This window comes from Lontra canadensis, unplaced genomic scaffold, assembly GCF_010015895.1.
Source record: "Lontra canadensis isolate GAN:19392208 unplaced genomic scaffold, GSC_riverotter_1.0 scaffold5, whole genome shotgun sequence".
Classification (NCBI taxonomy): domain Eukaryota; kingdom Metazoa; phylum Chordata; class Mammalia; order Carnivora; family Mustelidae; genus Lontra; species Lontra canadensis.
In genome coordinates this window covers 23,822,787-23,849,924 of record NW_022630999.1, presented here as the reverse complement: position 1 = coordinate 23,849,924, position 27,138 = coordinate 23,822,787, and the positions used below count along the sequence as shown (strand labels likewise).

At 40.4% G+C, this 27,138-nt stretch overlaps 1 protein-coding gene across 4 annotated transcripts in view; it reads left to right on the top strand.

Annotated features, from left to right (window-relative positions):
• Positions 1-27,138, top strand: part of EBF1 (EBF transcription factor 1) — a 382,386-nt gene that overhangs the window by 74,044 nt on the left and 281,204 nt on the right. The window lies entirely within an intron of this gene.

Genomic DNA, 27,138 nt, shown 5'->3' with positions numbered 1-27,138 from the left:
AGAGGCAAGCTGGCAGTGTGTGATGGTGGGAATATATACAGTCACCGAGAGGGGTTTGGCTGTTACTCGTAATTGATTGCTCACTGAAGCCTGCCCGCGCACTTTACCCCGAGGCCTCGCTTTCCTCCATATGCCTAGTGTCAGAACTTGGAAGCCAGCTGGTCAGTCAGCGCACATCCTGTGGGAAGCAGCCGACACAGGGGCCGGGTAGCCATCAGCCTCCCTGAGCACATTTCCTCTGTGTTTTGATAATAGTTCTGTAAGCTTTAATTATGCTGTGTGACAACACATTCATGAACTATCAAAATAAATCCTTTGAGGAGATGGCTGCGAACAAGTTTTGAAGCAACAGCGCTTGTTGCCGAGAAGTGAGGAACGAGGCAGTCAGAGTTTTCAGGATCCCCCTCGACGTTTGAGGACAGATGAAACGTTCTCCTGCCTTTCCTACCGCGTTGACAAATGCTCCTTTTAAAGCGGTGCCCTAAAGAAGTTAACTGAAGACACTATTGCAAAACTCGAGTGTATCTAACGCAAGGGCTTTACAATTAGCAGCGGTAATGTGAGCATAAAAGCTGTGCCCCTATATCGGTATATAATCTGAGGGAACACTGCAGGGTCCATTAAGGCCATTTACAGTTGAGACGGGGACTAATGGTATTAAATTATTACAGCTATTGCTAAAGGGGCATTCTGAGCGAATCCCTTCCAGCTGGGTTGGTTGTATATGCTCTTTGTCAACAGTATAGTCCTTTAAGGATATCCTTATTGTTCATGATCATTTAGACGTGATGCCATGTGCTTTACTGAAAGTATAAATAACACTCAACAAAAAGACTGGGAATTAGTATTTGATTAAACTTGGCTTCAAGTTCAGTGGAGCTGGGTGGTTCTTAGGGAAAGCCCACTTGCCTTTACACACACGTCCCTATGCCTGTGGGCTCACATTGGGGTGGTCTGTGTTCGTGAACTGCGCGCGACAGCGTTCTGTTGCCTGGTTACCCCTGCACAGGTGGACCCATAAGTCAGGGCTGTTTGCATTGTTCTATGTGATTGTTCTGTTTGGTACTAGGCAGAATTTAGGGGATTAGAGCATCAGAAGAGAGAATTCTGTTTAGAATCCAAGGTTTTAAGAAATAAGAGCAAGCTATAACCTTCAGCACACGTCGGGTCTCTGTCTTTCTCTCCCCACCTCCCCACCCCCATGTGATTGCCCTTTATTTGGCTGAGAGATTAAATGAATATCCTTCAAGGTTAAGATGATTGATTTATTTGTTTGTTTATTTGTTTGTTTGTTTTTAATTTGGCTCCATGCTGAGCATGGAGCCCAACATGGGTTTTGAACCCAACAACCCTGAGGTCAGGACCTGAGCTGAGATCAAGAGTCAGACGCTTAGCCTGTTGAGTCACCCAGGCGCCCCAAGGTTAACATATTTTAGCTCCACCAACACCCAGTCAAACATTGGGAAACTCCTTTATAGAATAATTGAATATTAGGGTCTTTGGTTTTAAAATTGAAACCAAATTTAAATTAAAGCAGGGAAGTTACAAAGAGAAATTTGGGAATAAATTCAAAGTTGCTACTGAACTTGAATAATGAACAAGGCATGAATTAATAACCAGAAGCACAGGCAGAGAAGACTGAAGCACACAGGAGGGCCTTGCTTCTCAGGCAGGGATCAAAGGTCATTGCAAATAAGATGAAGTTGGTTGCCGTATTAAGTATCTTCATATTTGTCACCGTGACTATTATGCTATGCATGGGTGTTTTCTTCCTACTATACACATTAATTACACAATTACATAATTAAATAACTTTTGTTGTTAAACCGCCCTAGTCTGCCTTGGTCAGATACATTTACTGAACATCTTGTGAGTTGTACTGTGCTAGGCACTTACATGGGAGAGGAGAATCCTAGGAGGCATGACTCTTGCCTCAGGGAGTTTGTAATCTGGTTGTGAAGGGTGGACAGCAGAAAAGATAACCTTGCTCGGAGTCATTATATGGTATTGGTCATGACTCTGATGCAAGTTTAAGGAAGGGATGCAGTATATATGGTAAATGTGCAGCAGCCTAGAACAAGGCAGCAAGGAGGAATTAAGGGGAAAGCAGAGGGTCCCCCAACCCCCAGAGAACAGAGCGTGAAAGGTTGTAGGGGGATTGGGCAGAATGGGTTTGGGGAACTCCACCAAAGACCGCTGGGTTAAGGCAGAATCTTGTCTTGCCGAGTACTGTGCTGGGCTCTGGGGACACAAGCGTGTAAGACAGTGTCCTACCCTCAGGGAATTTAGAGCCTAGTACTGCCTTCTCAATCTCTCGCACTGTTGCACTGAAATAAAAATTTGTTTGCATGCAATTCAAGGAGTTCATGGTGTCTTTGAAGCCCATCAGTTGATTCCATGACCCGAGGTTAAGAACTGCTACCTCATGGAAATTCTGGACTATAAATTTAAGATGGGGCTGGTCTGGGTTGTGGGGGGGAGGACTAGAAGCCTGGCAAAGGGATTTGATTGACATGGAAGGCAACAGGGAGCCTCTAAAAAGACCTGCAGAGGATGAGAGAGATAGTCCATCCATTGTCCATCCACCTCATTTTCAGAAGGGGAAACTGAGACCTAGCGGCCGAGGTCACTGCCCAAGTTCCCCACAGCCATTCCTACGGGCTCTTTATCATCCTCAGCTGAATGGACACTGCTGCCTGGGTCAGGTGCTCTTAGGAACTATGGGGGTGGCAGCAAAGGGTGCAAGATGAAAAACTGACCTTAGGTTGACATCTCTTTAGCAGAGATGATCTAAGAACAATCAGGGGCGCTAAGAGAAAAAGAGCATTTAGGAGGAAGCTAGGAACAAAGGATGGAGCCACTGGTATGAAAGATGTTCTACCAAATATAGTTTTCACGCACATCGCCGTCGGCTCTCGAGACCCTTCCAGTGGGAAACCTCTCCTTGAACTTGGTGGCAAAGCAGAGAATCTTTGCAATCTTTGAAACCTTTCACTTTGGAAATATCCACAAAACAAAGGAGAAAAACAAACATTAATGAGGCAGATACGAAACACTTTGGAGAAAAAATAATTTAGCGTTTTTATAGTTGCTATAGAAACACCTCAGTCCTGACTCTTGCTAATTAGTTGGATTTTACACATTTTATATTTGGAAATGCAAATCAGTTTTCATAAATTATTACTTTTTTAATTTATATTTACAGTACTGTTACCACATACACACAGAAAGTGTAGGATTAGGATATTATTCAGTTATATGATGTGACATACTTCGTTATATGAGCATGACATTTATATCCACAAGACATTTCTTAGTTTAAATATTCTCCTGTTAAATGTTGTGGGAAATTATACAGAGATTTATAATTTTTACAGAAGAAGATGAGAACATGTAAATTATGTAGTGGCTTACTAAAGTGTTTTCTCATGGAGTCTTGAGAGAGAATGGGGGAGTCCTCCCCCCGCTAAATAATAAACATTTAAAAACTTTTCCCTAGTCGTGGGAATTATGGTTGGTTTGGGTGTCTTCTGAACTTTTGGTACTAAACACTCGCCATCTGTAAACACTTACTGGACGTTCCCTGATTGGAGAAGACACAGAAATGTTTGGAGAAACGGAAATGTAGGACATGTCCAAGATCTGCAATGGTTTAGAGCCTTACGGAGAGGAGGTGAGTGAATGCTCCAATTCAGTTGATGGGAATTATAGATATATTTTCAGTATGTAGTCAGAAGACCAGAGGAATGAAGCTGCAGATTTTGGCTTTATTGCTGAAAAGAGGGATTCATCGACAGACCTGGGTCCAACTCCTGACCCTGCTCCTTATAGGCTACAACACTTAGGGCAAGTTCTTTGACTACTCCAAGTCTGGTCCTATACAATAAGGAATAAAAGAATGAAAAAAAAATCAGGGTTTTTTTTGGTGAAGATTATAAAGGAATGTTTATAAGGTGTTTGGTTGGGGCTCGATACATTATAAGTGCTTAGCTAGTGGTATTTATTATAACATTATTATCACAGTCAATTTTCATTTTGCCTACCTTTAGCCTTCTGATTTCAACTATATGTCATTGAACAAAAAATAAAAAGGAGAAAAGAAAGCTAAGAGGAAAAGAACAGTTTCAATAGCGTTCTCCATCCCACTGTGCATAGGCCCCCAAGTGAGCTGTAAATGTAAGTCTTGCCAGATCAAACCTTTGTATACAGATATTAACATGGAAGGCTGTAAATGCATGTATACCACACTCGATGTGTAGCTTAAGGGAATTTCAAAGATTTTGACTTCATGTAGTTTTAATTTTATACACTGACTTTAGAAGCGAACTCCCACACCACAGTTGAAGCCACCGTATTATTATTGTTGCTGTGTGGCTAATGTTATTATTGGCCTGATGTGAAAAACCAGGAGGGTAGCTGATGGAAAGACTTGAACTTTCAGTTGAGACCTTGGAATAAATCTGGATGTCCCTGGAGGATTTTGATAAGGTGAGGAAATAGGTAGCAGGGAGAAGTGGTAGAAGACTTTTAAATGGCCAGTGTGAGGGAGACAGAAAAAAGGAGATGAGGCTGAAGCTGGGAGATGCTGGGAGCCACCACGATCCCTCTCCCAGAGGTCTTGACGGGGCCGGTGGCAGTGAGGAAACCAACCTCAGAGAAACGGGAGCCACAGAGAAGAGACTGATGGGCGATTAGCCACATGTGGGAAATAAGCAACACAGACAGAAAAATGTTTATATATCCTAGTATTTTTAGAGACCAAGGTCTTTTTAGGGAAGTAATTGAATAACAAGGTGCCCTGATTCCTTGTAGCCTTCTTGGTCTTGTGTCTTCAGTTATTTGAAAAGCAGAGTAAACAGGATCCCTTCCTTCCCTAGGCTGATTTCCGTCTTTTCCTGAATCAATAAGCAGGGATTTGTTTCTTCTTTGTGTATATGACCCCATTTAAATTCAGGGTTCATGGTAACATAAATGGCAAGTGGGAGGAAAACAAATAAAGTACAAATACATAAATACATCTCTTTTTCAAAATTCACCACATTAAACAAGCCAATAGTTTTGATGTTTTCTCTGTTGGTGGTGGCTGTGCTATTTATTTCGCCTACTGGGGTACAGCCAGGCAGGAAGTGTAAGGAATTAGAGCAATGGGGATGGATAGGAACAGTGGCAATTGGAAAGCAAATGCTCCTTTCAGGGGGAGGCACTAGGGTGGGATCTCAGCTTTATCTGCTCCTTGCTATTGGGGCATTGACTCCCAGGGTTTCCAGATATGATCTTTCAACAGAAGCCAGGAGTTGGTATTTTCATGTGAAATTTGACTTTAAGCAATGGCAACTTATTAAAAAATTAAATTGTTATGAAAGCCAAAACCAAATGAGTCTGTGGGTTGCTAGTCTGTTACTTTTCTTTTAGAACTACACTGTTCAATATGGTAGCCACTAGCTAGACCTGGCTGTTGAGCACCTGCACAATGGCTAGTTCAAATGTAGGTATTAAGCCTGAAAGACATATTGGGTCTTGAAGATAGTAAATACAGCAGTATCTTTAAAAATATTGATTGCATGTTGAAATGAGAATATTGTGGATATGTTGAATTAAATAAAACATATTTATTAAAATTAATTTACCTGGTTATTTTCATCTTTTGAAATGTGGCTACCAGAAAATTGAGACTGGTGTGTATGACTTGATTTGCAGCTTTCATTCTATTTCTAAAGGAAGTGCTGCTCTAGAGTTCGAGCTGAGTTTTCCCACTAAGACATGATCTCAGTTGTGTTTGTGGTTTTCTGTGGATGAAGGTCCATAAACTTATTCATTTGTGGAGAACTTTCTTCCTTTTTAGGTGAACCTAAAGATCAAGAAAGATCTGCTTTTTTGTCAGTGCTCCAGCCAGGTCTGTTTTGATGAAGGATAGATTTACAAATGGATCTCATGCCTTGTGTTCAGGTTTTGGATGGCTGGCAGGTGTGTACCAGCTGTCCCATACCCTGCTCCTGCCGAGCCCCAGAGGTGGTATCCCAGTCATGGGTACAGAGCCCTTGGTACCTAGGTTCTTCAGAAGAAATGGTGAACTTCTGTGAACCACAGTTCTTTTGATTGCCTTAATGTTGCTTAAAAGCTTGTTTATGCTGGAAAAAAGAAGCAAACACTTTAAATTTGCCCAAGGTAAGAGTAAGCTGTCACCTGCACCATAGGAGTCATGCGATGCTCCCACTAACAGGCCAGTGAGGCCATGACTAGAAATGCCAACTTGGAGAGAGAGGAAGCTGCTGGACTCTTCTCCCCAGATTTTCAGAGAACACTGTGTCTGTGGGTCTAATCGAGCAAGTACTAGATTCAAATCCAGGAAATATTATTGATCCACTTGCTGCGTGCTAGGTTCTGTTAGGAATGTCTTCATAAACGTTATCTCATTTCTCCACGAAGCATATCTAGTACCCCTATTGAGGTTTTATATGCTTAATACCAAGAAAGCAAAGGAAGAACTTGTCAGAGTCTCCTCCTACCCCCAAACATATGAGAGATTGAAGAATTTTATTAAAAGCAGGAGAGTTTGAAGGTCCAGATATAAGCATAGAGATTTTCTTTAGTCCTGTTCAGTTGTTCTCAAATTCTGGTGGGTTATAAGCACAGATCCACCTACGTGATGTTTTATGGATGATGTGAGGGATTTTCAAGGGTAATTTTGATTCGTGTGATTTTTGCCTTTTATGCTAACTTTAGGATCTGACTTCCTGGCTAAGATGTAACTCCTTCATATGTGTAAGAGTTCTTAGTGCCTGATTCCAGGGGGCTAGACACAGAGCTCTACCATCATTACCAGCACTCTCCGTGCTTACAGAAGGCTGGTGGAATGGGGAGAAAACCCACTGACCCTTAGATAGTTTCAGTGTTCCTGAAGTTAAGGAGTGGAGGGTTGGCCAGTCTAGGGGAGACATTATCTGGAAGTGGAGTGGACCACAGAAGGCCGTCTGCAAGGGAAGATGACTGGGTCTCACAGCTGTCTAGGTTCATGGATCCACAGACATTAATTCCAACTCCCTTCAGGTGTTTTGGCGTTACTTGAGGCACACTCATGTTATCTCTAGAAGGATCTTCAATATCAGCTCCAAGACGAACCCTAGCAACTTCCAACAGTATCAATTATGCAGCCCACAACTTAAAGTAGAGGCTGAATGTTGGAACTCTGGTGATTGTTATGGAGAGAATTTTGTGAAATTCATCAACTCTGTGAGAGTTTACTGTGAGTTCCTGCATGAGGAATATAGCGGTAGTAGCTAACATTTATAGTGGTCTTATTATATGTCAGGACTGCATTAAATTTTATGATTACATCTTATGTCATCATTCTCACAACACTCTGAGATAGGTATGACCTATTTTGTTTATAGACTAGGAAACAGAGAGGTTAAATAATTTCCTCAGAGTATCACACTTGTCTCTATGGGACCGTGGCAGCCATGATTACAGTTTGCTGCAAACAAGGGAACCTGTGCCCTGCCCCTGCCCCTCCAAAACCAAAACAAAACCATGATCTAAATAAGATAGAAGTTTATTACTTTTATGTAATTGATGCCTAACGAGATAAGTAGCCCAGGGCTATGGCGGAGGCTCTGCTCTACAAAGCTCTCAAGCCATGCTCCCTCTACCACATTCTTCCACCAGGTGGTGAGTGGCCTCATCCCCCCTGTCGAAAATGGAACCATGGCTGTTCCAGCAGCAGTCCTAGCAGCAGAATGGAGGGAGGCAGGCGCAGGGTGGATTCCCTTTCCTTCATGACCCTGATATTGCATACAGTGTTCTGCTTGCATCTGACTAGCCAAAACTTGGTCACATGATTACCTAAGCTATAAGGGAGTCTGGGAAATTTCCAGATTTTATTCTGGAAAGTCATGTGTTCAGATGAATATTGGGAATGTTATTACTTCAGAGGAAGGAGAAAAGACTATCTGGGGTCAGCAATTGACTTTGGTTGCCGTAGTGACCTTGAACAAATCACTTCAGCTCCTCTTGATTCAACTGTAAAATGAAAATGATGATGATAGTAGATCCTAACTCCAAGGATGCTATGAGGAAGCAATGAGGTTCTTTGGAAAACATTTATCGTGGTGGCCCATAGTTGACATCATTCAGAATATCATAGCTATTTTTAATTTAATGTGACTAATCTTTGTCTTGTGTGTGTTAATTTTGTATATATAGTAACATAGTCACTAGAGAGAGATGCTTGTTTTCTACATTTTCTCCTTCATGTCCTATTTTCATGATTAAATAACACTTTTGAATCTCTCCACTACCACATAGCCTTAGTTCAATCTCTACTTCCTGTCAGGCTGGGGTGGTAAGATTTGGTGATCACGACTTCTAAAAGATTTGGAGAAGAAATCATGAAACACAATGTTACATGAGTTTTCTTTCTCTTTCTCCTGATCCTCTCACAGATGGTCTATTTTTCTTGTAAAGCTTAATTTTATATTGTATGCTTAGAAAGCTGAGTATCAATATAACCATAATTTAAAATAATTTTGGGACTTACTCATTAAAGGAAGGGATTACTTGTGAAATTTTACATCTGGATCTGTATCTCTATCTATCCTGGTTTTCACTATGTTAGATTGGCTTAGGAGAGAAACATCTATTTTCAACTAGAGGCTTCCACTTGATCTTGGAATACTGAAGACTGTTGTTAATATTCAACACCTTCGACTGGGAGGTGCGTGAGCTAGAGCTATGTGCATGGGACAGAGAGTGTCATACCTTCCGTTTGGACCAGATCCTGAGAAGTTATGCAGGAGATAGGGACACACTGCGTGCTAAGCCGGAATCCTTCAGTGGAACCTGACTAGCTGAATCCGTCTGGATTCAGTCTGTGGTGCAAGGCAAGGCCCCAGTGGTCTGAGCACCCCCCAGCAACCCTGCCCAGCCCCCACCTCGTTGGCCCAGCACAGCTGGCCTTCTGACCACATTCATGCTCTCTATTACCTTGGGTTCTTCTGCAGTTCTATCCCCTCTTCCTGGAACACCTCCTGCCTTCTATTCACCTGCTTCTCATCCTTCAAACCCCTCTTCCAAGAAAGCCTCTTGGTTTTTCCTCAGAGCACGCATCTTGGGCTGTAACAAAATGCTTCCGAGGTGACAATTTGGCATGCGTCTGCCTCTTTCTTTCGTCTGTAAGCCCAGTGAAGGCAAGGACTATGTCTGCTTTGGCTCTTCACCGTATCCCCTGTGCTTGGCCTGGTGCTCAACAAATATTTGCAGAAGAAATGTATTTGAAAATCAATAGATTATCTGTAGAGGTCATCCTCTGGTAACTTCTAAGACCTAACGATAAACAAATTTTTTCTTTTCTTTTCTTTTTCTTCTTCTTCTTCTTTTCTTTTTTTTTTTTTTAAATCTTAACAGCTGTTTGGTGGGCATCACGGACTCTAGCTGACATGGAATGCTTCTGTTCACATCACATGTCAGCTTCTTCCAAGCAGACGCTAGAGTTACTGCGGCCCAGCCTGGCCTGGTCAGAGAGATGCCAAGCCAGGCAGCTTCTGAATAATATAGTGAGAAAGGCAAAGAATAGGATCCCTAAGGTTATGTGGTCCACATTTCAGAGCAACATTTATTTTCATTGTGTTTTTTTTCTTAACTGAGGGTATCTTATCTAGTTAGACAGGCTTCTTTGGGACCGAATTTTATTCTTTGTGACATTTGGAATTAATACGAGGAAATACTCTTTGTATTGCCCGGTGTTGAAAATGTCAGTAAACAAACTTAACAGTCAAAGAAGGGGGGCTTAGTAACAAAAGGCATTGTTTCTTGGTGCAGGAGGTAAACAAGAGAGTTTAGAACAAAGGTTTTCTCAAAATAGGCTTTTTAGCAAACTTTGGAGCCTGGTTCTTGAACCCCACCCGCCTCTATTCTGTTGCGGTGGTGATGCTGATGATAATACTTATTATTTTAACCAGCCCCCAAAACTTACCAACATAAACACAGTCTTAATGTCTGGGCTGACAGCAGGGCTGGGAAGGTCCTTATAGGATCGCAAAACAACTGGGGGGCAGTTGAGGGCTTCCGGCAGCCGGCTAACAAAAATATACTCGCAGAGGATGCAGCTCAGGGAGGCGTGGGACCTGCACAGCAGTGAGCCTGAAAGCCGGCCTTTCCGTTTTTATAGAGCTTCACCCCTCACATCTGGTAGAGCTGTGACAATCAGCGTTAGACCATTTTAGAAATCAGATACCCTGGGTACCAGGAAGTTGATTTGCCTTCCACTTCCTTAAGAAAACACACATTAATATTTAAACTGGGTTTTCATAAAAGAAGGGTTGTGTCTGAGATGCGAAATAAAGTCAGGGGCTGGGAAAGCTCCCTCAGATACGGTGACCTTGATGCAATTCAAATCATGCTCCAGATTCAAAGAAGGAAATGGCTCACCACCTCCCTCCCCCCACCCCTTGCAAAGTGCTTGGTGGTGTTTGGTATTGACTGCTTTATGGTGTTTGCCTATAGTTTGGAAAGAGCTAGACTTGAAGCCTTTTGCTTCCTTCTCTGTAGAAAGAAGTGGGAGATCCGTGAAAGTTGCTTTCTTAAGTGATCCTAAGAAACATTGTTTATGAGTTCCCCCTTCAGTATTGTTTCGGTGCAGCTTTTTTCAATTAGAGAGCCGTGTGGCACACAGCAGCCCATTACTGGGTTCATGGTGGCCCTTGGGCTCATGATCCAGCCCTTTTCATTTTCCTGTCCTGCTTTGGGTCACTGTCCATGGGGTTGGCATGATGAGACGGTGTGAGAGAAATCAGGCATGACAGATTCTGCTCTGCTGTCTTGAATGACGTATGATTTTGGTGTGTCTCTAAAAGAGTTGTAGAGACAAATGCAGTTCTTAAAGGGTGAAAGGGGTTTTTCAAAGATCAGTGTAAATGGTTTACTTTAAAAATAAACATTTTAAATCACTTTGATCTTGGCTGTCCAAAAGATGCAAACTAGTCATGCTTCTGGGGGAGTATTTTCCGGGGTTTTAAACCTAACATAGACCATTTCCTCTTTGCTTGCAAGAAGATAAATAATTTTTGGAACAATAGAATACATGAAGAAACAAGTCTACAAGTAATAGGCAGGTAGAACGTTGAAGGTGCTGTCAGAACAGAAGTCGGTTTTACATTTGCAAACGGAGACTGAGGTGACTTTTCTAGGTAAGGTGATTTATCCAGAGTTGAGTCCTGCAAACGTCCCCTCTCCACGTCTATCCATCCACCCACCCACACCCATCTCATCTGCAAGGATATTATGACTTTTCCTGGTCAAATACCTTATTGAAATTTTTTTCACACTATGCTCCAGCGCATCTTCAGTCTTTTGTTTTAATAATTAGAGTTTATTCTTTGGATCATATACTTGTCTGCTCACCAGGCATCATCATTTAAAGATGATTCCAGCATTAACCGAGGATCTGAAAGTACTTGTATCTGCTATTTTGGTACAACGGCTAATATTTTGAAGATTGCCTGGATTTTAGATTTTGAAATTTTAAAAAATATTTATTTTAGAGAGAGTGAACAAGTGTGCGACTTGTGGGGGAGGGAGAAGGAGAGAGAGAATCCCAAGCGGGCTCCCTACTGAGCAGGGAGCTAGACACCTGGCCTTGATCGCCAGACCCTAACACTATGACCCAGTCAAGAGTCAGACACTTAATGGACAGAGCCACCCAGGCATCCCAAAATAAACCCTATTCTTCTTCTTCTTCTTCTTCTTCTTCTTTTTTTTTTTTAAGATTTTATTTATTTATTTGACAGAGAGAGTGATCACAAGTAGGCAGAGAGGCAGGCAGAGAGAGAGGGGAGAAGTAGGCTCCCTGCTGAGCATAAAGCCCGAGGTGGGACTTGATCCCAGAGCCCTGGGCTCATGACCTGAGCCAAAGGTAGAGGCTTAACCCATTGAGCCCCCCAGGTACCAAAACCCTATTTTTATATGTGGGAATCTGATGAGTTAGGTGAAATAATATTCTGAAAAATAATGAACATGAAGCTGTTCTTACAGATCCTACGTCATTATTAAATGGATCATTTTCCTCATTGAACGTTGTGGCAGAGAGTTGCTTTCCAATTTGGAGAAAGTGACCTGCAAAATCAATGCTAACATTTGCCACAGAACTGAGATCTATCTGATTGCTAAGGTTTTTCTTTCCTTAACATCTTATGATACTTACCATTGGTTTAAGCAAACAGAACTTGTGTGTTTCCAACTCCCCTCATTTCTGAACTCCTAATTTTGGAAAAAAAAAGTTGGAACTGTGCATTTTGGGGGAGCATTAAATGCATATTTAGGGTATGAATGCTTCTTTCAGGAATCGATCTGCATTTTGGCTGGCAAACCTCTCAGGTGCATGAAGGGGCCCTGACTACTTGGTCATTCGTGGAGGAATATATTTTAAAAATGCTTTCTTGACCTTCTTCTAACTTGGAGACAAGCACATTCCTCACTTTTTCCCAACCAAAGCGAACAAAATTTTCATGTGCAGAGAGTGTGTTTTCAGTGGATTAGACCCAAAGCTATGTTGTTCTAGAGGTCTTAGAACTGCTTATGTAGTGCACAATAAGCTTTGTAGCACAATTTAAATGTTGATTTTAACATATAAACAGTCATCCAAAAGTGTTTCAGAAAAGCTGTTTTTAGGAGTTGGCTTAAAAGTATATTGGATAATGATTTTCTAAGCATGTTTATTTTCTTTTGGTGTCTTTATTTAGTCATATAAAGTTTTTCCTTTTACTTGGAGCCCATAAAGAAGTTCTGGGCCCATTTTCTCTTCCTCTCTCTGTGTTTTCTCCTTCCTTTTCCAGCTGTTTCTTTTATTCATCTGAGACGGTAGACGGCATTCTTTTATTTTGCTGACAATGACTTATTTATACCTAATTGCCTAGGTTCTGAGATTGTTAGGAAACTGTATTGACAATGATAATTTTCAGTTGTCTCACAATGAGGGTACATGAATTAACACAGATCCCAATCAAAACATGGCAAAGGAGAAACAAAGCCCCCACCAATGGCATGTTTCTGACATTGCCTTTGTTAACTGTTGCTTTAATAGGAAGGTGACATTCTTTTGAGAAGTAAAGCATATGTAAATAGGAAGAGTTTTTAAAAATAGAATTCTGCAAGTCAGATTCATTTCTACGGCTTTATAAGGCAGAGAACAAGTTAGGCAGAAACCTTCTCTTAATAGAGAAGAGAAAATTGGAGTTGTTTTCCTGCTTGGAGCCAAACTTTCTTATGTGTTGGGCATAGTTGGGTATATGTCTGACAAAGCAATTCGGTGTTTGAGTTTCATCACCAGGGAGAAACCAAGATAGGCCTCTTTAGGCATGGCTCTACCTGCACGAGTTTGGGAAATTGCAAACTTCTGGGCAGCGTTAAAAGTGGCATTCACCTGAAATGGAGTCCCTGGCTGCTTTGTGATTTAGCGATTGTGGCTCTAGATGTATTCTTCTCTCTAAAAAGGGAATCCCAGTGCTGCCCTCACTAATGGCAGAATCAGTCTGTTCCACACATATGCCCCATCCAGCCTCTTTGCCATCCAGCCTTTTCCAAGTTAATCTATTGTAAAATTAGATTGTAAAGATGGACACAGTTGCCACCACCCTGGGACAATGGTGAAGGACTCACAGTGTCAGCCCCACTAAACTCTCCAGTGGAAATCATTACACAATTCGTTTATGGTGTCACCCAGCTCCCCAAAGAGCTTGGCTTCCTTTTCAGCCCTAGTTATCTCTTGGAAGTGTGACCCTTTTGGTTTGATTGCCCTGAGAATGCACACTGCTTTTTCTTGATGGTGAAACCCCCTCACTCAAGGTCTGCATCTTAAGTGGCAGAGATGCAAAAAACAGCTCTCCAGACAGTGTTTCTAATTCAATTCTCCTTTAAACAATCATGTATAAACTGAGTAATGCATCCAGTGAAGAAGATAGGAAGAGAGGGGTCAGGAGGTGTGGGTTCCAGTAAAATTGAAATAGCTACTGCACTTGCAATGTTAAACTATGAACACTATCTGTAAATGTTACCACACAGGACAAATCAATTAGATGAACTGATTCTTCATGGTTTTAGGGATTATAATTCAGGGATTCTTAATCTGCAGGCCATTCAAGACTAGATTTCAAGGGGCAGGGAGCAGTGAAACTTTTACAATGGATGGAACATCTTTTATTAAGTAATAGGCATTTTCCTAAGGAAAGGCTTTTATTAAATTCTCATAAGGGTCCAGAGCCCATAAAAGGTTAAGGAACCACTGCATTCTACCTTCATCATTTTTTAATGTTTTATTTCAAAAGTTGATGTTCTGTTTCCTTTTATGCAAAAGAGACAAAAGCATGCATAACTCTGATATTTCTTGATCTTCAATTTCTTCTCTGTCTTGGATGTCCTATAATAAATGTACAGGAAAGGAAGATAAAACGCTATCCAAACTCAGTTAATAGCTCTGAGAAATGCACATTTAGAGTGCTTTAAAATCAGGTTACAAATATAATTTTCAATTTGCTGGGGAGAAAATAGGAAGGAAGAGTCCTTTGGAATACAGAATAAATTCCTTGTATGTACATTATCAGTGTTGGTTCATTATATCCCCCTTGGCCTACAACTCAACACATCTTTGAGAACCAGAAGGTGCACACAGTGTCCCAGTTGTTAATATTTAGGAGAAGGGCACACACATTGTGACTGCTGTGAGTTGGGTTCATGGAGTCAAAGAGATGGTAGATGAAGTTTCATTCTAAAATTCTAAAGTGAGCATTATCCGTTAGGGTCATTCATGAGATTTGACTGAGAAATTTACTGCTCTTGTGATTTATTTCCTCCTTTGTGGGGCATTCTGAATGAATGTCAAGGCCTGACCTGAGAGGTTCCCAAAAAATACATTCCTCTAAATATGCTGTGAGGCTATGGGAGCCCTCGCATTGTCGTCTCTGAGTTCTCTGACATGTAAAACCTGGAGTTCATAGGATCACGCTCTTTCCTTTTAAAATTTCTTATTTCCCACAACTGATTTTTATTATTCCCTGACATGCTGGAGTATTGCTATGACTCTTCAAGAAGTACGGGCAGATACAGTGCTAACTGGCGACCTACAGAAGTCAACACTGTGTTGAGTTGGGCTATTGATTCTAAGCAGTTTTATCGCTTCCATCTCAAACTTTTCAGGACCCATAGAGACTCTCCGTGTACTGAGAAGCCCAGGGTCCCCTCTCTGGAAACTACTGAGATGATATGGCACACAGGGATCTGGAGAACCCTAAAACACTTGGTTGCTAGTAGGGAACATTACATTTATTATATGACAAGCAAAGCAGTTGCAAAATGAAATATGGCAACAGCTACCTTCCCACCAAGTGGCTTTGATTATTTATTTATTTGTTTTTCTGGTTTTCCACTTTATAGCAAAATAATGGTGTATGGAAAGACCCAAATTTTGGTCCCAGCTCTTGTAAGTCATGGCTGTTGAACCTTTAGACAGTTTTTTTTTAGCCTCTCTGGACTTTCTTTTTCTCATCTGTAAAATGAACATACTATCTGCTCTGCTGACTTACTGTGGTTAAGGTGAAGAGGAAATGAGAACTCAAATGGATATCACTTCAAGAAATATTCTAAAGCCAAATGGAGATGGCTCTTTTCCTTGATACAAAACCCTCCCGACATTTCAGTCTTACTCAGAAATCACATGTTCTAGTGCTCACGGTTCTGGCTCCGAAGTCAGGCAGAGCTGGGTGAGTCTCCTTGTGGTACCACTCACTCAGATGTAACCTTGAATCAGTCATGGCGTAATCTGAATCTTGACTTGCTCATCTTCAAAATGAGGGTAATGATAGTTCAGACCTAACAGTTGGAGCTTGCACTGAATGAAGTAACTATGTCTGACACAGTCCTGACATGTAGTCAGCACTCACAGTCAGCCGTTGTTAAGAGTTCGAGTCTTTTTACAGACATTTTTTTAAAAAAAGATTTTTATTTATTTATTTGACAGACAGAGATCACAAGTAGGCAGAGAGGCAGGCAGAGAGAGAGATGGGGAAGCAGGCTCCCTGCTGAGCAGAGAGCCCGATGTGGGGCTTGATCCCAGGACCCTGGGATCACGATCTGAGCCGAAGGCAGAGGCTTTAACCCACTGAGCCACCCAGGCACCCCTTTTTACCTACATTTTTAAGAATTAGAATGTCCTGAAAACAGAGTCCTGTAGCTGTGCTCTAGGAGATACGATGTCATTTTAAGGAGAAATCACGCAGGGTCTACTGGTTAGTCCTCAATAATCACCTTCTCTTCCAATCAGATCGGGTCTTCCAGGAGTGGCAGAATGCATTTTTCCTGCAGTTCTCAGTTTCCCGGGCCTTCCAGTGGTATTCAAAATACTTCACAATTCGACTCAAGAGATTTAGCACATCTTCAGAATAAATTATTATTGTCATTAGCACATTACCACCCAAGAAAATCTGTACAGGAACAGAATGCCCAGAGTGAAATGCTGTATGCATCAACTTGTGAACACCATATGTACAAGGATGTTTTTTGTTTCGGTTGTTGCTTTTTGTACACCAAAGCAAAAAGCAAGACACACCCAATGGTGTTTGTTGATCTTGTGACTGTCAGAGTTAGCAAAGACCCAGTTAGGATAGTTCAAACAGGCAGAAAGATAAGGCTGCTGGTGCAGAGAAAAGTCACAGGAGATGTACTTCCTGGTAAAAGGGCAAATGTGACCAAGATATTGCTATCTTACCTTTCTTCAGCTTATGTGTGTGTGTGTGTGTGTGTGTGTGTGTGTGTGTGTGTGTGTCAAGGAAAACATTCCTAACTTGCATTATGAGTAAAGAAATAGAAAGGAAAATCTATTTTCGTTATTTCCATAAAATTTCCTTTTGATGTAGACTGACATTAGTCAACTTTCCTATCCACCCATAAATCAGTCTGCTAACTATCCATCCACTCTGTTGTTTTCTTTCCTTGGGATTCTTGTTACATGCTGCTTAGCACATGACAGGTCATTTTTACTTTGCAGGTTTCCAAAGGTGATAATTTCTTGCATTTTACATGACTGTGTATACTAAAGATGAAATATTGCTTTAAAGTAAGTACAGTTTCAGGTGCCAAAATGACTTCATTCTTTTCAAGAACATTCTTTCCTCCTTTTCTCTCTCTCTCTCTTTCAGCCCTGAACCTAAACTAAAGTTTCTTCTATTAAAGGGTATGTTCATTATTTATTTTAAGATGAATGCCCTATGGATCCTTAAACCTAAGCCTGGAAAATAGGAAATAATTCACTGGGGCTTGAAAAGGGTGGGGATTTCTTTGTTTCTTTTTATATTTATTCAGGAAAAGCTGACAATCGTCCTACATTAATGAACTACACCATCAATCACAGTGTTGACAATGAGCGGAAAAGCGAGGTATATGTCAGGCTGACGGCATATTGCCTTTTTCAGTGAGGGCATGGCTGTTTATAGCACTTTCGTTGGCAAAATCCTTTTTGCACTGGAACAAGAATAGAAAGAAGAATTAGAAAGGCAGCCAGTGAAAAGAGCTTTATGTTTTCAAATTATGGAAAAAAGTGATAGGGGAAAATAGAGAAATGATTATTTTTGTAGTTTATGTGCCTATCCCACAGGACTTAAAGAATAAATGGAAAATGAGATGAGGAAAAGAGGTTTTCTTGTCTCTTACCTCATTCTACAGTGCTGGTTGACTCTCCCTAAGTTCATGACAAAAAGTTTCAAAGATTATGTCAACTGCAGTTGAGCCCCCAGACTATCACAAAAGTGAATTGGAAGTGACTGGTTTACTCTACTATGAGCATTCACCTTGGGCTACACATGTGTACAAACGCGTGCACACACACACATACAGCTGGTGATTGATAATGGAGAGGACTTTGGTGGAAGAGACAGAATTTTCTCCCTTTTTTGGCTTTTGCTCTCCTTTATTACAAACTGGTAGGAAGAGAGCTTGGCCTGGTGAGATCACTGTATCAGGTAGTATTGTGGTAAATTGTGACTCAGGCCAAACAGCCATGTGACCATATTACCCATGAGAGGTCACCTTTGTCTGTCTTTTGGGGGGTAGTTTCTGCTTTCCTTCAAAATCCAAACAGCTCTCACATGTGTCAACTTAAGGTGGCCAACAAGGACGAGATGAAGGTGATATCAGCAGTTAGTAATATGAAGAATTTATTGTATGTTGAGGACAGCGCAGCCTTTTACTTCATGGAATTCTCATAATAGCCCCATGAGATCGGATGGGGAAACATCTTTTACAGATAAGGAAACTGAAGTTCACAGAGGTGAAATGACTTGTGCAGGGGGTCACATAGTCAATGAATGGCTTCATTATAATTTGTGGGTTTCTTTTAACTACAGGCTTGAGTCTCTTCAGTGTTATGGCACTTAAATCCTTTGGCCTCACAACCCCTTTACATTCTTAAAAAAATATTGAGACTCCAAAGAACTTCTGTTAATGTGGCTTATGCCATGTTCACTGTATTGTAAATGAAAATGAGAAACTTAAAAATATATTTATTTTTCTTCAAAAAAGACCCTACCAAACCCATCACATCTTAACATAAATAACATTTTAAAATTAGAACTGAGTCTATTTTCTGCAACAAAAATATTTAGTGAGAAGACTGGTATGATTTTACATTTTTACAGATCTCTTTAATGTCTGACTTAATAGAAGACAGTTTTCTCAAATTTACTTCTACATAGATTGCTAACATGTTGCTTTGGCTAAAGTATGGGAAGAAAATCCAGCTTTATAAATACACGTAGTCTGGAAAAAAGAGGAGTATTTTGATAGGTTTTTTTTTTTTAGATAACTGTAAATATTCTTTGATACTACACTAAAACTCAACAAATGGTAGTTTCTTAAGAGTGAGTTACCGTGTTGAATCTGAAACCATATCAATGAATTTTTTTGCACTGTTTGTATTCAAATCCATTGGTATATCTTTCACTTTAAATGTATCTTTTATCCATCATAAATTTGTAACATCATGCATTGGTTGTTTGGAAAATATTGGTTTACTGAGTTATGTTCACTGAGTTACAGGACATATTTTATTGTATGATACTAAAAATTCATATTCATCAATAATCAAAATCTCAACAGGAAAGTTATTAGTAAGCAATCAAGCTCATACTGGTGGATACAGGTTTTACCAAATTCCCATTTTAATTTGAAAGTTGGAATTTTATCACTGGCAATACATGATTGTCAATTGTTTTCCTTGAAGTGACAGTCTCACTTTGCTCATTTTTGAAAAGATGCTTGCCAAGTATCCAAGTCTGAATAACCATTGTTTGTCAGTTGTACTTGCAAGTAGAAATGGTGTTCTGCCAAAAAAAACAACTAGGTCCGTTCACAGTTCAAACAACTGCACAAGTACTTTACCTGAACATGCAGCAGAAAGCTTTATTTGTATTTCCCATTGGGACTCACAGACTATTAAGAAAATGTAACAAGGGATTAGCTTCCATAAAATAGAATATTTTCATAAAGCTTAATAAGTTAATAATTTCTTACTCCTTCATCAGGAATATTCTTAAATGGAATGGTTTTCACATCATGTGCGTGCGTTTGTGTGTGTTTACTGTGAGTTCACGGCAGTGTAGAATACAGTGACAAGAACAACTACAGTTGGGTTGCCAGGGGGAGAGGGCTATGGAGAGGGTGGTTGGATTATGGACATTGGGGAAGGTATGTGCTATGGTGAGTGCTGTGAAGTGTGTAAACCTGGTGATTCACAGACCTGTACCCCTGCAGCTAATAATACATTATATGTTAATAAAAAAATTAAAACCAACAACTACAGTTTGGTGCCTTTGTCTTGATTCTCGCTAAGCCATCATTATCGCTTTGCCCATCATTACTTTTGCACCTTTCATTCAAATGTCAGCCCAGTAGTATTATTGGGAAAAAAGTTTTGACCTCACACGCTTCCCAGAAGAGACTCAGAGACCTTCAGGATTCCATGGGACCATCTGAGAACTGCTGTACTCCACAGAACTATCTCTTAAAAGTTCTGGTGATGTATGAGCAGCTCTCTGGAGCAAAACAGCAGGAAAAGCAAACAGTAGGACAGCAAAACAGTAGGAAAAGAGCTGGAGAGTATTATTCTTATAATAAAATTTTAATGCATATTTTCATACACGTATGTCTGTAACAGCAAACAACATGTTGGTTGGTTTTTATTTCTTATTAAATCTTTGTGCTTCGTTTCAAATAAGGAAGAACAAAAATCTACTCTGCATCAGCAGAGAGCATACTTCCGAAGCCATCAGCGACGGCTGAACATAGTTCTCTCTTTACCATGTCAACATTGGAACATGCTCATTCTCTGTCTGTTTATAATCTTGAAGACAAGCTACTTGGAAGAGATTTAAAATATTTGTGTATAGTTATACCATTTTAAGAGGCGAAAAAATCACCGTTTTCTCACGAATGCTTGGAAAAATGTCTCTTTTCTAACTAAAAACATCCCATGTTCCCTTTTAGCCAAGAGAGACAAGGTTTGAGGACCGATATTTCAACGAGATGTATGGAGTTTCCTAAAAAACTGAACTCAGCAACTGATTTCGAAAGATTCTTAAAAAAAGAGTGCTGACTTTGTTGCAGTGAGGAAAATTTGGGATTTTTTTATGGAAAGTGATCATAAGTACTAATATTTTTAAAAAGTTATCCCTCCATTGTTTGGAATGACTCTTGGCCATATTTCCTCTTCTGGAACATCACACAGACTCAGAAATTGCCAATGTCTCAGGCCGCAACTCAGATAAATCTCAGAGTTGAGTCTCTGGGCAAGAGCTGTCAATATGGGTCTTTCATTCTGTTTCTTTTTCTTGTGAGAAGTTTTTTTTCTTTCAAAGAGAAAATGAAACAGAAAAACTCTTGTGTGTACTTGAGGTTCATTCACTGCAATCTGAGATGCATGGTATTTGGGCTGAGCCTTTGAAGCTTCCATGACAGAGAAATGCTTAGGGTGTAGGCACTAAATTTTTCAGGTTGTGGATATTTTTCAGTAGTAGGTGAAAAGCATGCATAACATACTTTGCGATCTGGCACGGTTGGGGAATGGAAGGTCTGTTTGATCAAGTCAACACCATTTCCCAAAGTGGTAAGTTACCAGTGTATGTACAGTACTGGTCTGTAAGGTGATTTTAGGAGATACACGGACATTTTTAGTTTAATCAGCATATGCCTCTTTTCATGATTTTCTTCAATTTACTGGTTTTCTGTGTATAGCTTCCTTTGAAAATAACTTTATTTAAATGAAACTGTGAACCTACTCAAAAGTAAAACTGCTAAGGACATGATTACAGTGGTAGGTGGATTGGCAAAATGATATATAATGAATGGAAGCTTAAGGAAGCTGAAATGGTTCAAACATGTTTAGTGCATTCATTTACTGATCAGCATTATTTATTGAATGCTTGCCTATTCTAAGTATTGTGGATTCAGCAGTCAATCCCATAAACAAAGTCCCTGCCCTTGAGAAACTCACATCCTGGATGGGGAAGATAGATACATAATGTAATGTCAAGTATTTAACATTATAAAAAAATAAAGAAAGGTTAAGGGCTAGTGCTGGGAGAAGTTCCCATTTTAGAGGAGGTTGAGGGAAGACCTTGTTGAGAAGCTTGTGTTTGAGAATATAGCACTATGGATTGAGTTTATTTCATATGAGCAAACATGTATTGGGTGTTTGGTTCTGCAATATGAATAGAAATACAACTGGTCAGAAAAGCTCAGCTTTGGGGGGGGCAGATGTTATAATTAAAATTTCATAGGATGGAGGGCAAGGTAGGGATGTAAGGAGGATTACTTTGGTACCACTGGGGAGGAGAATGGCTGTCCCAAGCAATCATAAATGAAGTCACTGAAGGTGTCCTAGAGGAGATGGTAGCCCTGACCTAAATCTTTCAGAATGGGGAGGAGTTATCAGAGGAAGCAGATGGTGGGAGGTCAGAGGAAATAGCATGTGCAAAAGTAAGAAAATATTCCTAGTGGTGGAATCTGGACTCTGGGGGATTAAGAAAAAGATGGAGGGTGAGCAACACTAAGTATGTAGATTAACAAATTTTAGAGGCTTGGAAACTGTAGAATACTTAGTTCTAAACCATATAGAATGCTCAGTTTTTCCATTGATTGAGAATGTGGCTGAATGTTTGGTACCACTCAGTTAAGAGGGTCCTCTGCTCTGGATTCTGCTTTTCAGAGGGCCTCAGTTTGGACCTCCCCCAGCCATACCACTCCCTATGGGGTGAGAGGTCCACGGTGTGAAAATGCATACCCTTTAGATCACCCTGAGAGTTCTCGGCACCCAGGAAGTTGATGCCCCGAAGTCCTGAGTCACTTTTGAAGGCTCATATGGGTCTCTCCTCTGGGTTAACCTTCCTAGGGCATCTTCTGACGTATGTGTATCCTAGTTTTCAGAGGTGGATGAAGGGCTATTTGTAGAGGATGAGGAAGGAGATGGGATGTGAGGACTGGTGTGCTTCTCTTAAGGTGGCTAACCTGAGCCAGGGGTGGGAAAAGAAGGGCGGCAGCATGTGATGGGGGTAAACTCCCTGGGACACCAAGCTCTTGAGTGGAACTTTGAAGAGTCCAAGTATTCTAATATCAAACTTGGCCTTCCAGATTTTTAGGGAGGAATAATCATCCAGATAGGGAGAATAACATATCTCCTTTAGAGTTTGTCTTAGGGTTTTAACATATTTAGACATGCAGTATGAGTGTCCTTTTATTAGGGATGGGCCAGGGTATCATAATTTTTTTTATGTGTTTTGCATTTAAACTAGAAATACAGTAATAATTAGTAGTCATGTTCAGTTCCTATAAGGCTACTTAAACAGACTTCTACTAAATTGCAGGGTGGTATTGTTGTTTTGAGAAATTATATTAAGATTTGCTTCCCTTTCCATCATTTTCCCATGTCTTTTGCCTCCTCATTCCCTCATAAATTCACATCCAAAATTGAATTAAATAGTTAAGAACAAATTCACATTTTGAAATCACTTTTGGAAAGCAGATTTGGAAAAACTCAAGAAAATACCACTCTTTTGTGTGTGTGTGTGGGGGAAATAAAAGACAGAAATCACAACTTCCCAAATTCAACATCTAAAAATCTTTGTGATTAACCTATAAAGTGAGAGTCGATTAAAGTATTTCATTAAAAATTAGGAAAAATTGTAGTAAAACATCACTAATTTATCAAGAAAGTATATTAAGAAATTACATGTTTATAAGGTATTTGTAAAGTCCTGGGCATCTTTCTTGACTTGATTAAAAAAATACTAAGTACTTCCAGAAAAATTCCTTTCTAGATAAAAGGATCCAAGAAATCAGCATGATCATCAGATTTATCCAATAAAAGAAAGGGCGTAGGAAAGAGTGCATTCCAGATAAGTCCTGTGTAATACTCCTGAAAGCCATGAGGTCACCAGTAAATTAAAGTTGGATTTGGGGCCCAGAATCTGCTAGAGCCGTTTATATTCTTGAAGGCTGGAGGCCAGACTGCCAACAACAGGGCTAAGGTCCATAGGGAGGTTGTGTCCTCTGCTGCAGTACTTGACCCATCACTGCACCCCTGGAATCCAGTGGGTTTGAGCTAACACATTTTGGGAGTCTCTGTGCATCATGCAATAAAATTGCATTGCGTGTCTCTGACCGAAGATGAGATCATTTTTCTTAGCTCATGGTTTCTTAGCTAGGGCCACCCTACCCATAGATGGAGTAGTACAGAATGTCTGTGCAGTGTGATATGAAGCAGGAGGGAACTAAGATTTCTATCATTCAGTTATCCTGGGCCAGGCAGGGTGCTGGCTTCTTTCTTTAACTGTCTTAATTCACCCTGACAATAGCTCTGCAAGAAGGTTAGAGAGTCTGAAGAACATATTCAAGTTCACAGAACTTCACAAATGGCAGATCCTAGAGTCATACCGCTGTCATATGGTGGCTGTTCCAGGCTCTTTCTTGAGCATCCCACTGAAGGGCCTTGAAAGTGGCCTCCACACTGGGAGGTCACCCAGCCCCTGAGACTCGCAGGGCTCAGAGGCATTTGGAGATTATATGGTCACAGAGTCCTTCTGAGGCTTACATGCCTGCTCCCGCGTTCCCACTGGGTCTAAGCCAAACATAGTTAAAGAGAGTCTCCCCATCTCTGATCCATCACTCTGCCTGAAACTTTCCCCTTCAGTGACTGTTCCACATTGAATCTCAGTCTCTTGTTAAATAAAATATGACCCCAGAAAGATGCCATTGATAAAGGTTCAGGCTATTTTACACAATTTATATGTAGGAATCCAAGGACAATAGAATTTTGGGGAGAAGATGAAAGGGAAACTCGTTCCTGGGGAAAGCCCTGGCATTCCTTTTCTCCAGTTTCATCCCACTTGTTTCCATTCCCTGAATTCTCTGATCAGCTAGGAGAGGATCTCCAAGCAGAAACTGACTTATCTTCAAAGCTTGGCCAGGAGGTAGGGGGGTATTGTCCTTGTTGGACAATATGTGTTTTGGTAGTGGGATAATCAACTGGAAGGCCCTGACTTCTCTCACTTGATGGCTGTCACCCATCAGAGGGTTCTCTCCACCTTGAGTGTATTGCCGAGCACCAGAAATGCGCCTCTCGTCTGTATCTGTGCATTTCTGAAGCGTTAAATCCAGAATAAATTATCAAAAATTAAGATAAACTACAAGAACTTGTTTTCTACTTAAGGATTTTTGCATGCTGAGAAAAATCAACTCTAAATTTTCTGCACTGCTAGTTTAAATGTTCAAAAATCAAAATGAACTAGGGAACTTATCACTGAGTGCTGTCTGGAGTCAAGAATTCTTACTTAATGAAAAGAGTCATTCATGAATTTTCTGCGTTATTAGTTTGAGTAAAACTGTTTTTTTTTTTTTTTTTCCTTCCCTATTGGTCTCTTAGTGTAACGGTGTATTTGGGATTTTGAGGTAGAAATGAATTTCTGAAAAAATAACCATTCAAATGATGAGATGTAAAATGGTAATGCAAGATCAGTCATTCTCATTATGAGACATCAAACTAATATGACATAAATGTTAAAGTCAGACAAAACTTTAGACACAGAGTTCCAAGAAATATAGTATTTTACTTGAAAGGACTCCAAGCGATGTTTCCAGAGTGTCACCAGCAGAGCTGACGCTCGTTCCAGAAAATGCTCTGTGGCTGTGTTACTGGGTTGCCTGTGGTTGTGTTAGCACAGACCCCTGTAGCAGGCCTTGTTCAGACCTTTTCATGGTGGACTTTGTAAGATGAAAGCTCCTTTGACTTTAAGGGCAAGAATTTAAAGATACTAACGCTGGCTTACCTGTTGGACTCAGGCAAAGCCAATCTACAACAATAGCCAAGTGATATCTGGAATCACATTGGCTATGGTGCCTGCAGGAAATTGGGTTGCGCTTTAATCTAAGTCATACTGTTGGAATTCCCCATTGCTTTTTCCATGGTGGGAATTAAAGAGGAATCTCACAGTCATTTAATCTGGTGGACCCAAGAGATGAGAGAAGCAGCTCATGTTTTTCTCTTTCTGTGATTGGTAAACCAGCCCACCAGCAGGATTGATAAGCCCATCCGAACAAAAGTTTGAATGGCTTTCCCAATGCTGCATCTGTAAACCTTCTTATGGGAAGTGTGGGAGCCAGCATCAGAATGAGAGAAGAGAACCCAAGAAACTCCCTCCATCTTCCCATCTGCCTTGACATAAAGTGGGGTCCTTCCTCTCCAATGATAACAGTGGAAGGTGATGTTCATAGGCATTGGCAGCTCCTGTTCCATAGGACAACCTTACTTTCTTTGGCTGGCTCTATTCTCCCCCAAGTAGACTGGAATTTGAGATTTTCAGTCTGGTTGGTTTAACCCCTTCACCTCTTAGTTCTGGCCATGGTCTAAATTTGTTCCTCAGTTTTACTTTTGTTGGTTTGTGATCATGGTTCTCAATTGAGCCTGGAGGACTGAATGGAGTCAGAGACAGCAGCAGGAGTCATTGCTTTGCACATTGTAAGATGCCTTTTCCTTTTTTAATTTTTAAATTCAAAGCAATTCTGTGAGGCTCATGGGTAAGAATTATCAGTCCCATTTTACAGGTTAAAAAAGAAGGCTCAGATTGGCTAAAAAAGGCCATTCAACTAGCTGGTGTCTGCTTTCAATATTTACCCCACTGCTTTCCCTGCTAACCCTAGTACTTCCCATTATCAAGGTTATTTCCCTGAATAGAATTTCTACTCCTATTTTTCAGCCACAAAATATTGAGACTTTAATAAACTTTTTTTTTTTTCTCCCTAGGTAATCCATCAATTCAGTAGCTGAGCCAGATTCCAACCCCAGACCTTTTTGTAGGCCATGCTCGGTCCCTAAAAAGTCTAGAGGAAGCAGCAGGGCTCCTAATATACCCCTTAGTGGAGATAAATCCTATAAAAGTACATTTCAGCAGCGAAATAGCCAAGCACAGTAATTTTGGTGTAAAATGTGCAAAGACTTATTTACAGAATATCTCATGATGCTGTTCCCAGATGTCTTCTTAAAGAAATTTTTAGTTACATGCAAAGGAACTGAAAACCAGGAATATAATTGGTAAGAAATGTAAATCTGTCCAAAAAAAAAACCACAATTACAACAACTTGATGAGATATATATTTTCTCAGCATCAGCATGAAAAAAAGAACATTCTGATCCAGAAATGGTATGTAAGTAAATAAACTTTAATTGGTTTGACAATGCCCCTTTTCCTGGCAGTGCCAAGAATCCTAGCATTATAATTACACAGTTCTGAGCAGACATGTGGTTTCCATTAAGAAAGACTTGATTGACTGAGTTCATGAGGCATGTCAGAAAAAACACATCAATGTCTTTATAAGAAGGAAAGAGAAATGGATCTAAATGTATTTATAACTTCACAAGATACACATTCATAAATAGTTCCAATAGGGTATACACTTCTTTAATTCTGATGAAAATAATCACTAAGGAAAGCCATTGGGAACATTTTAGCTTCTGCTTCCATATGAACTCAGTGTTTACTTGTATGTAGGCAAAAGGGACACCTTTTTGTCCTTACAAGGATTTATTTCAGGGTTCTGCAGGAAAATGTTGAG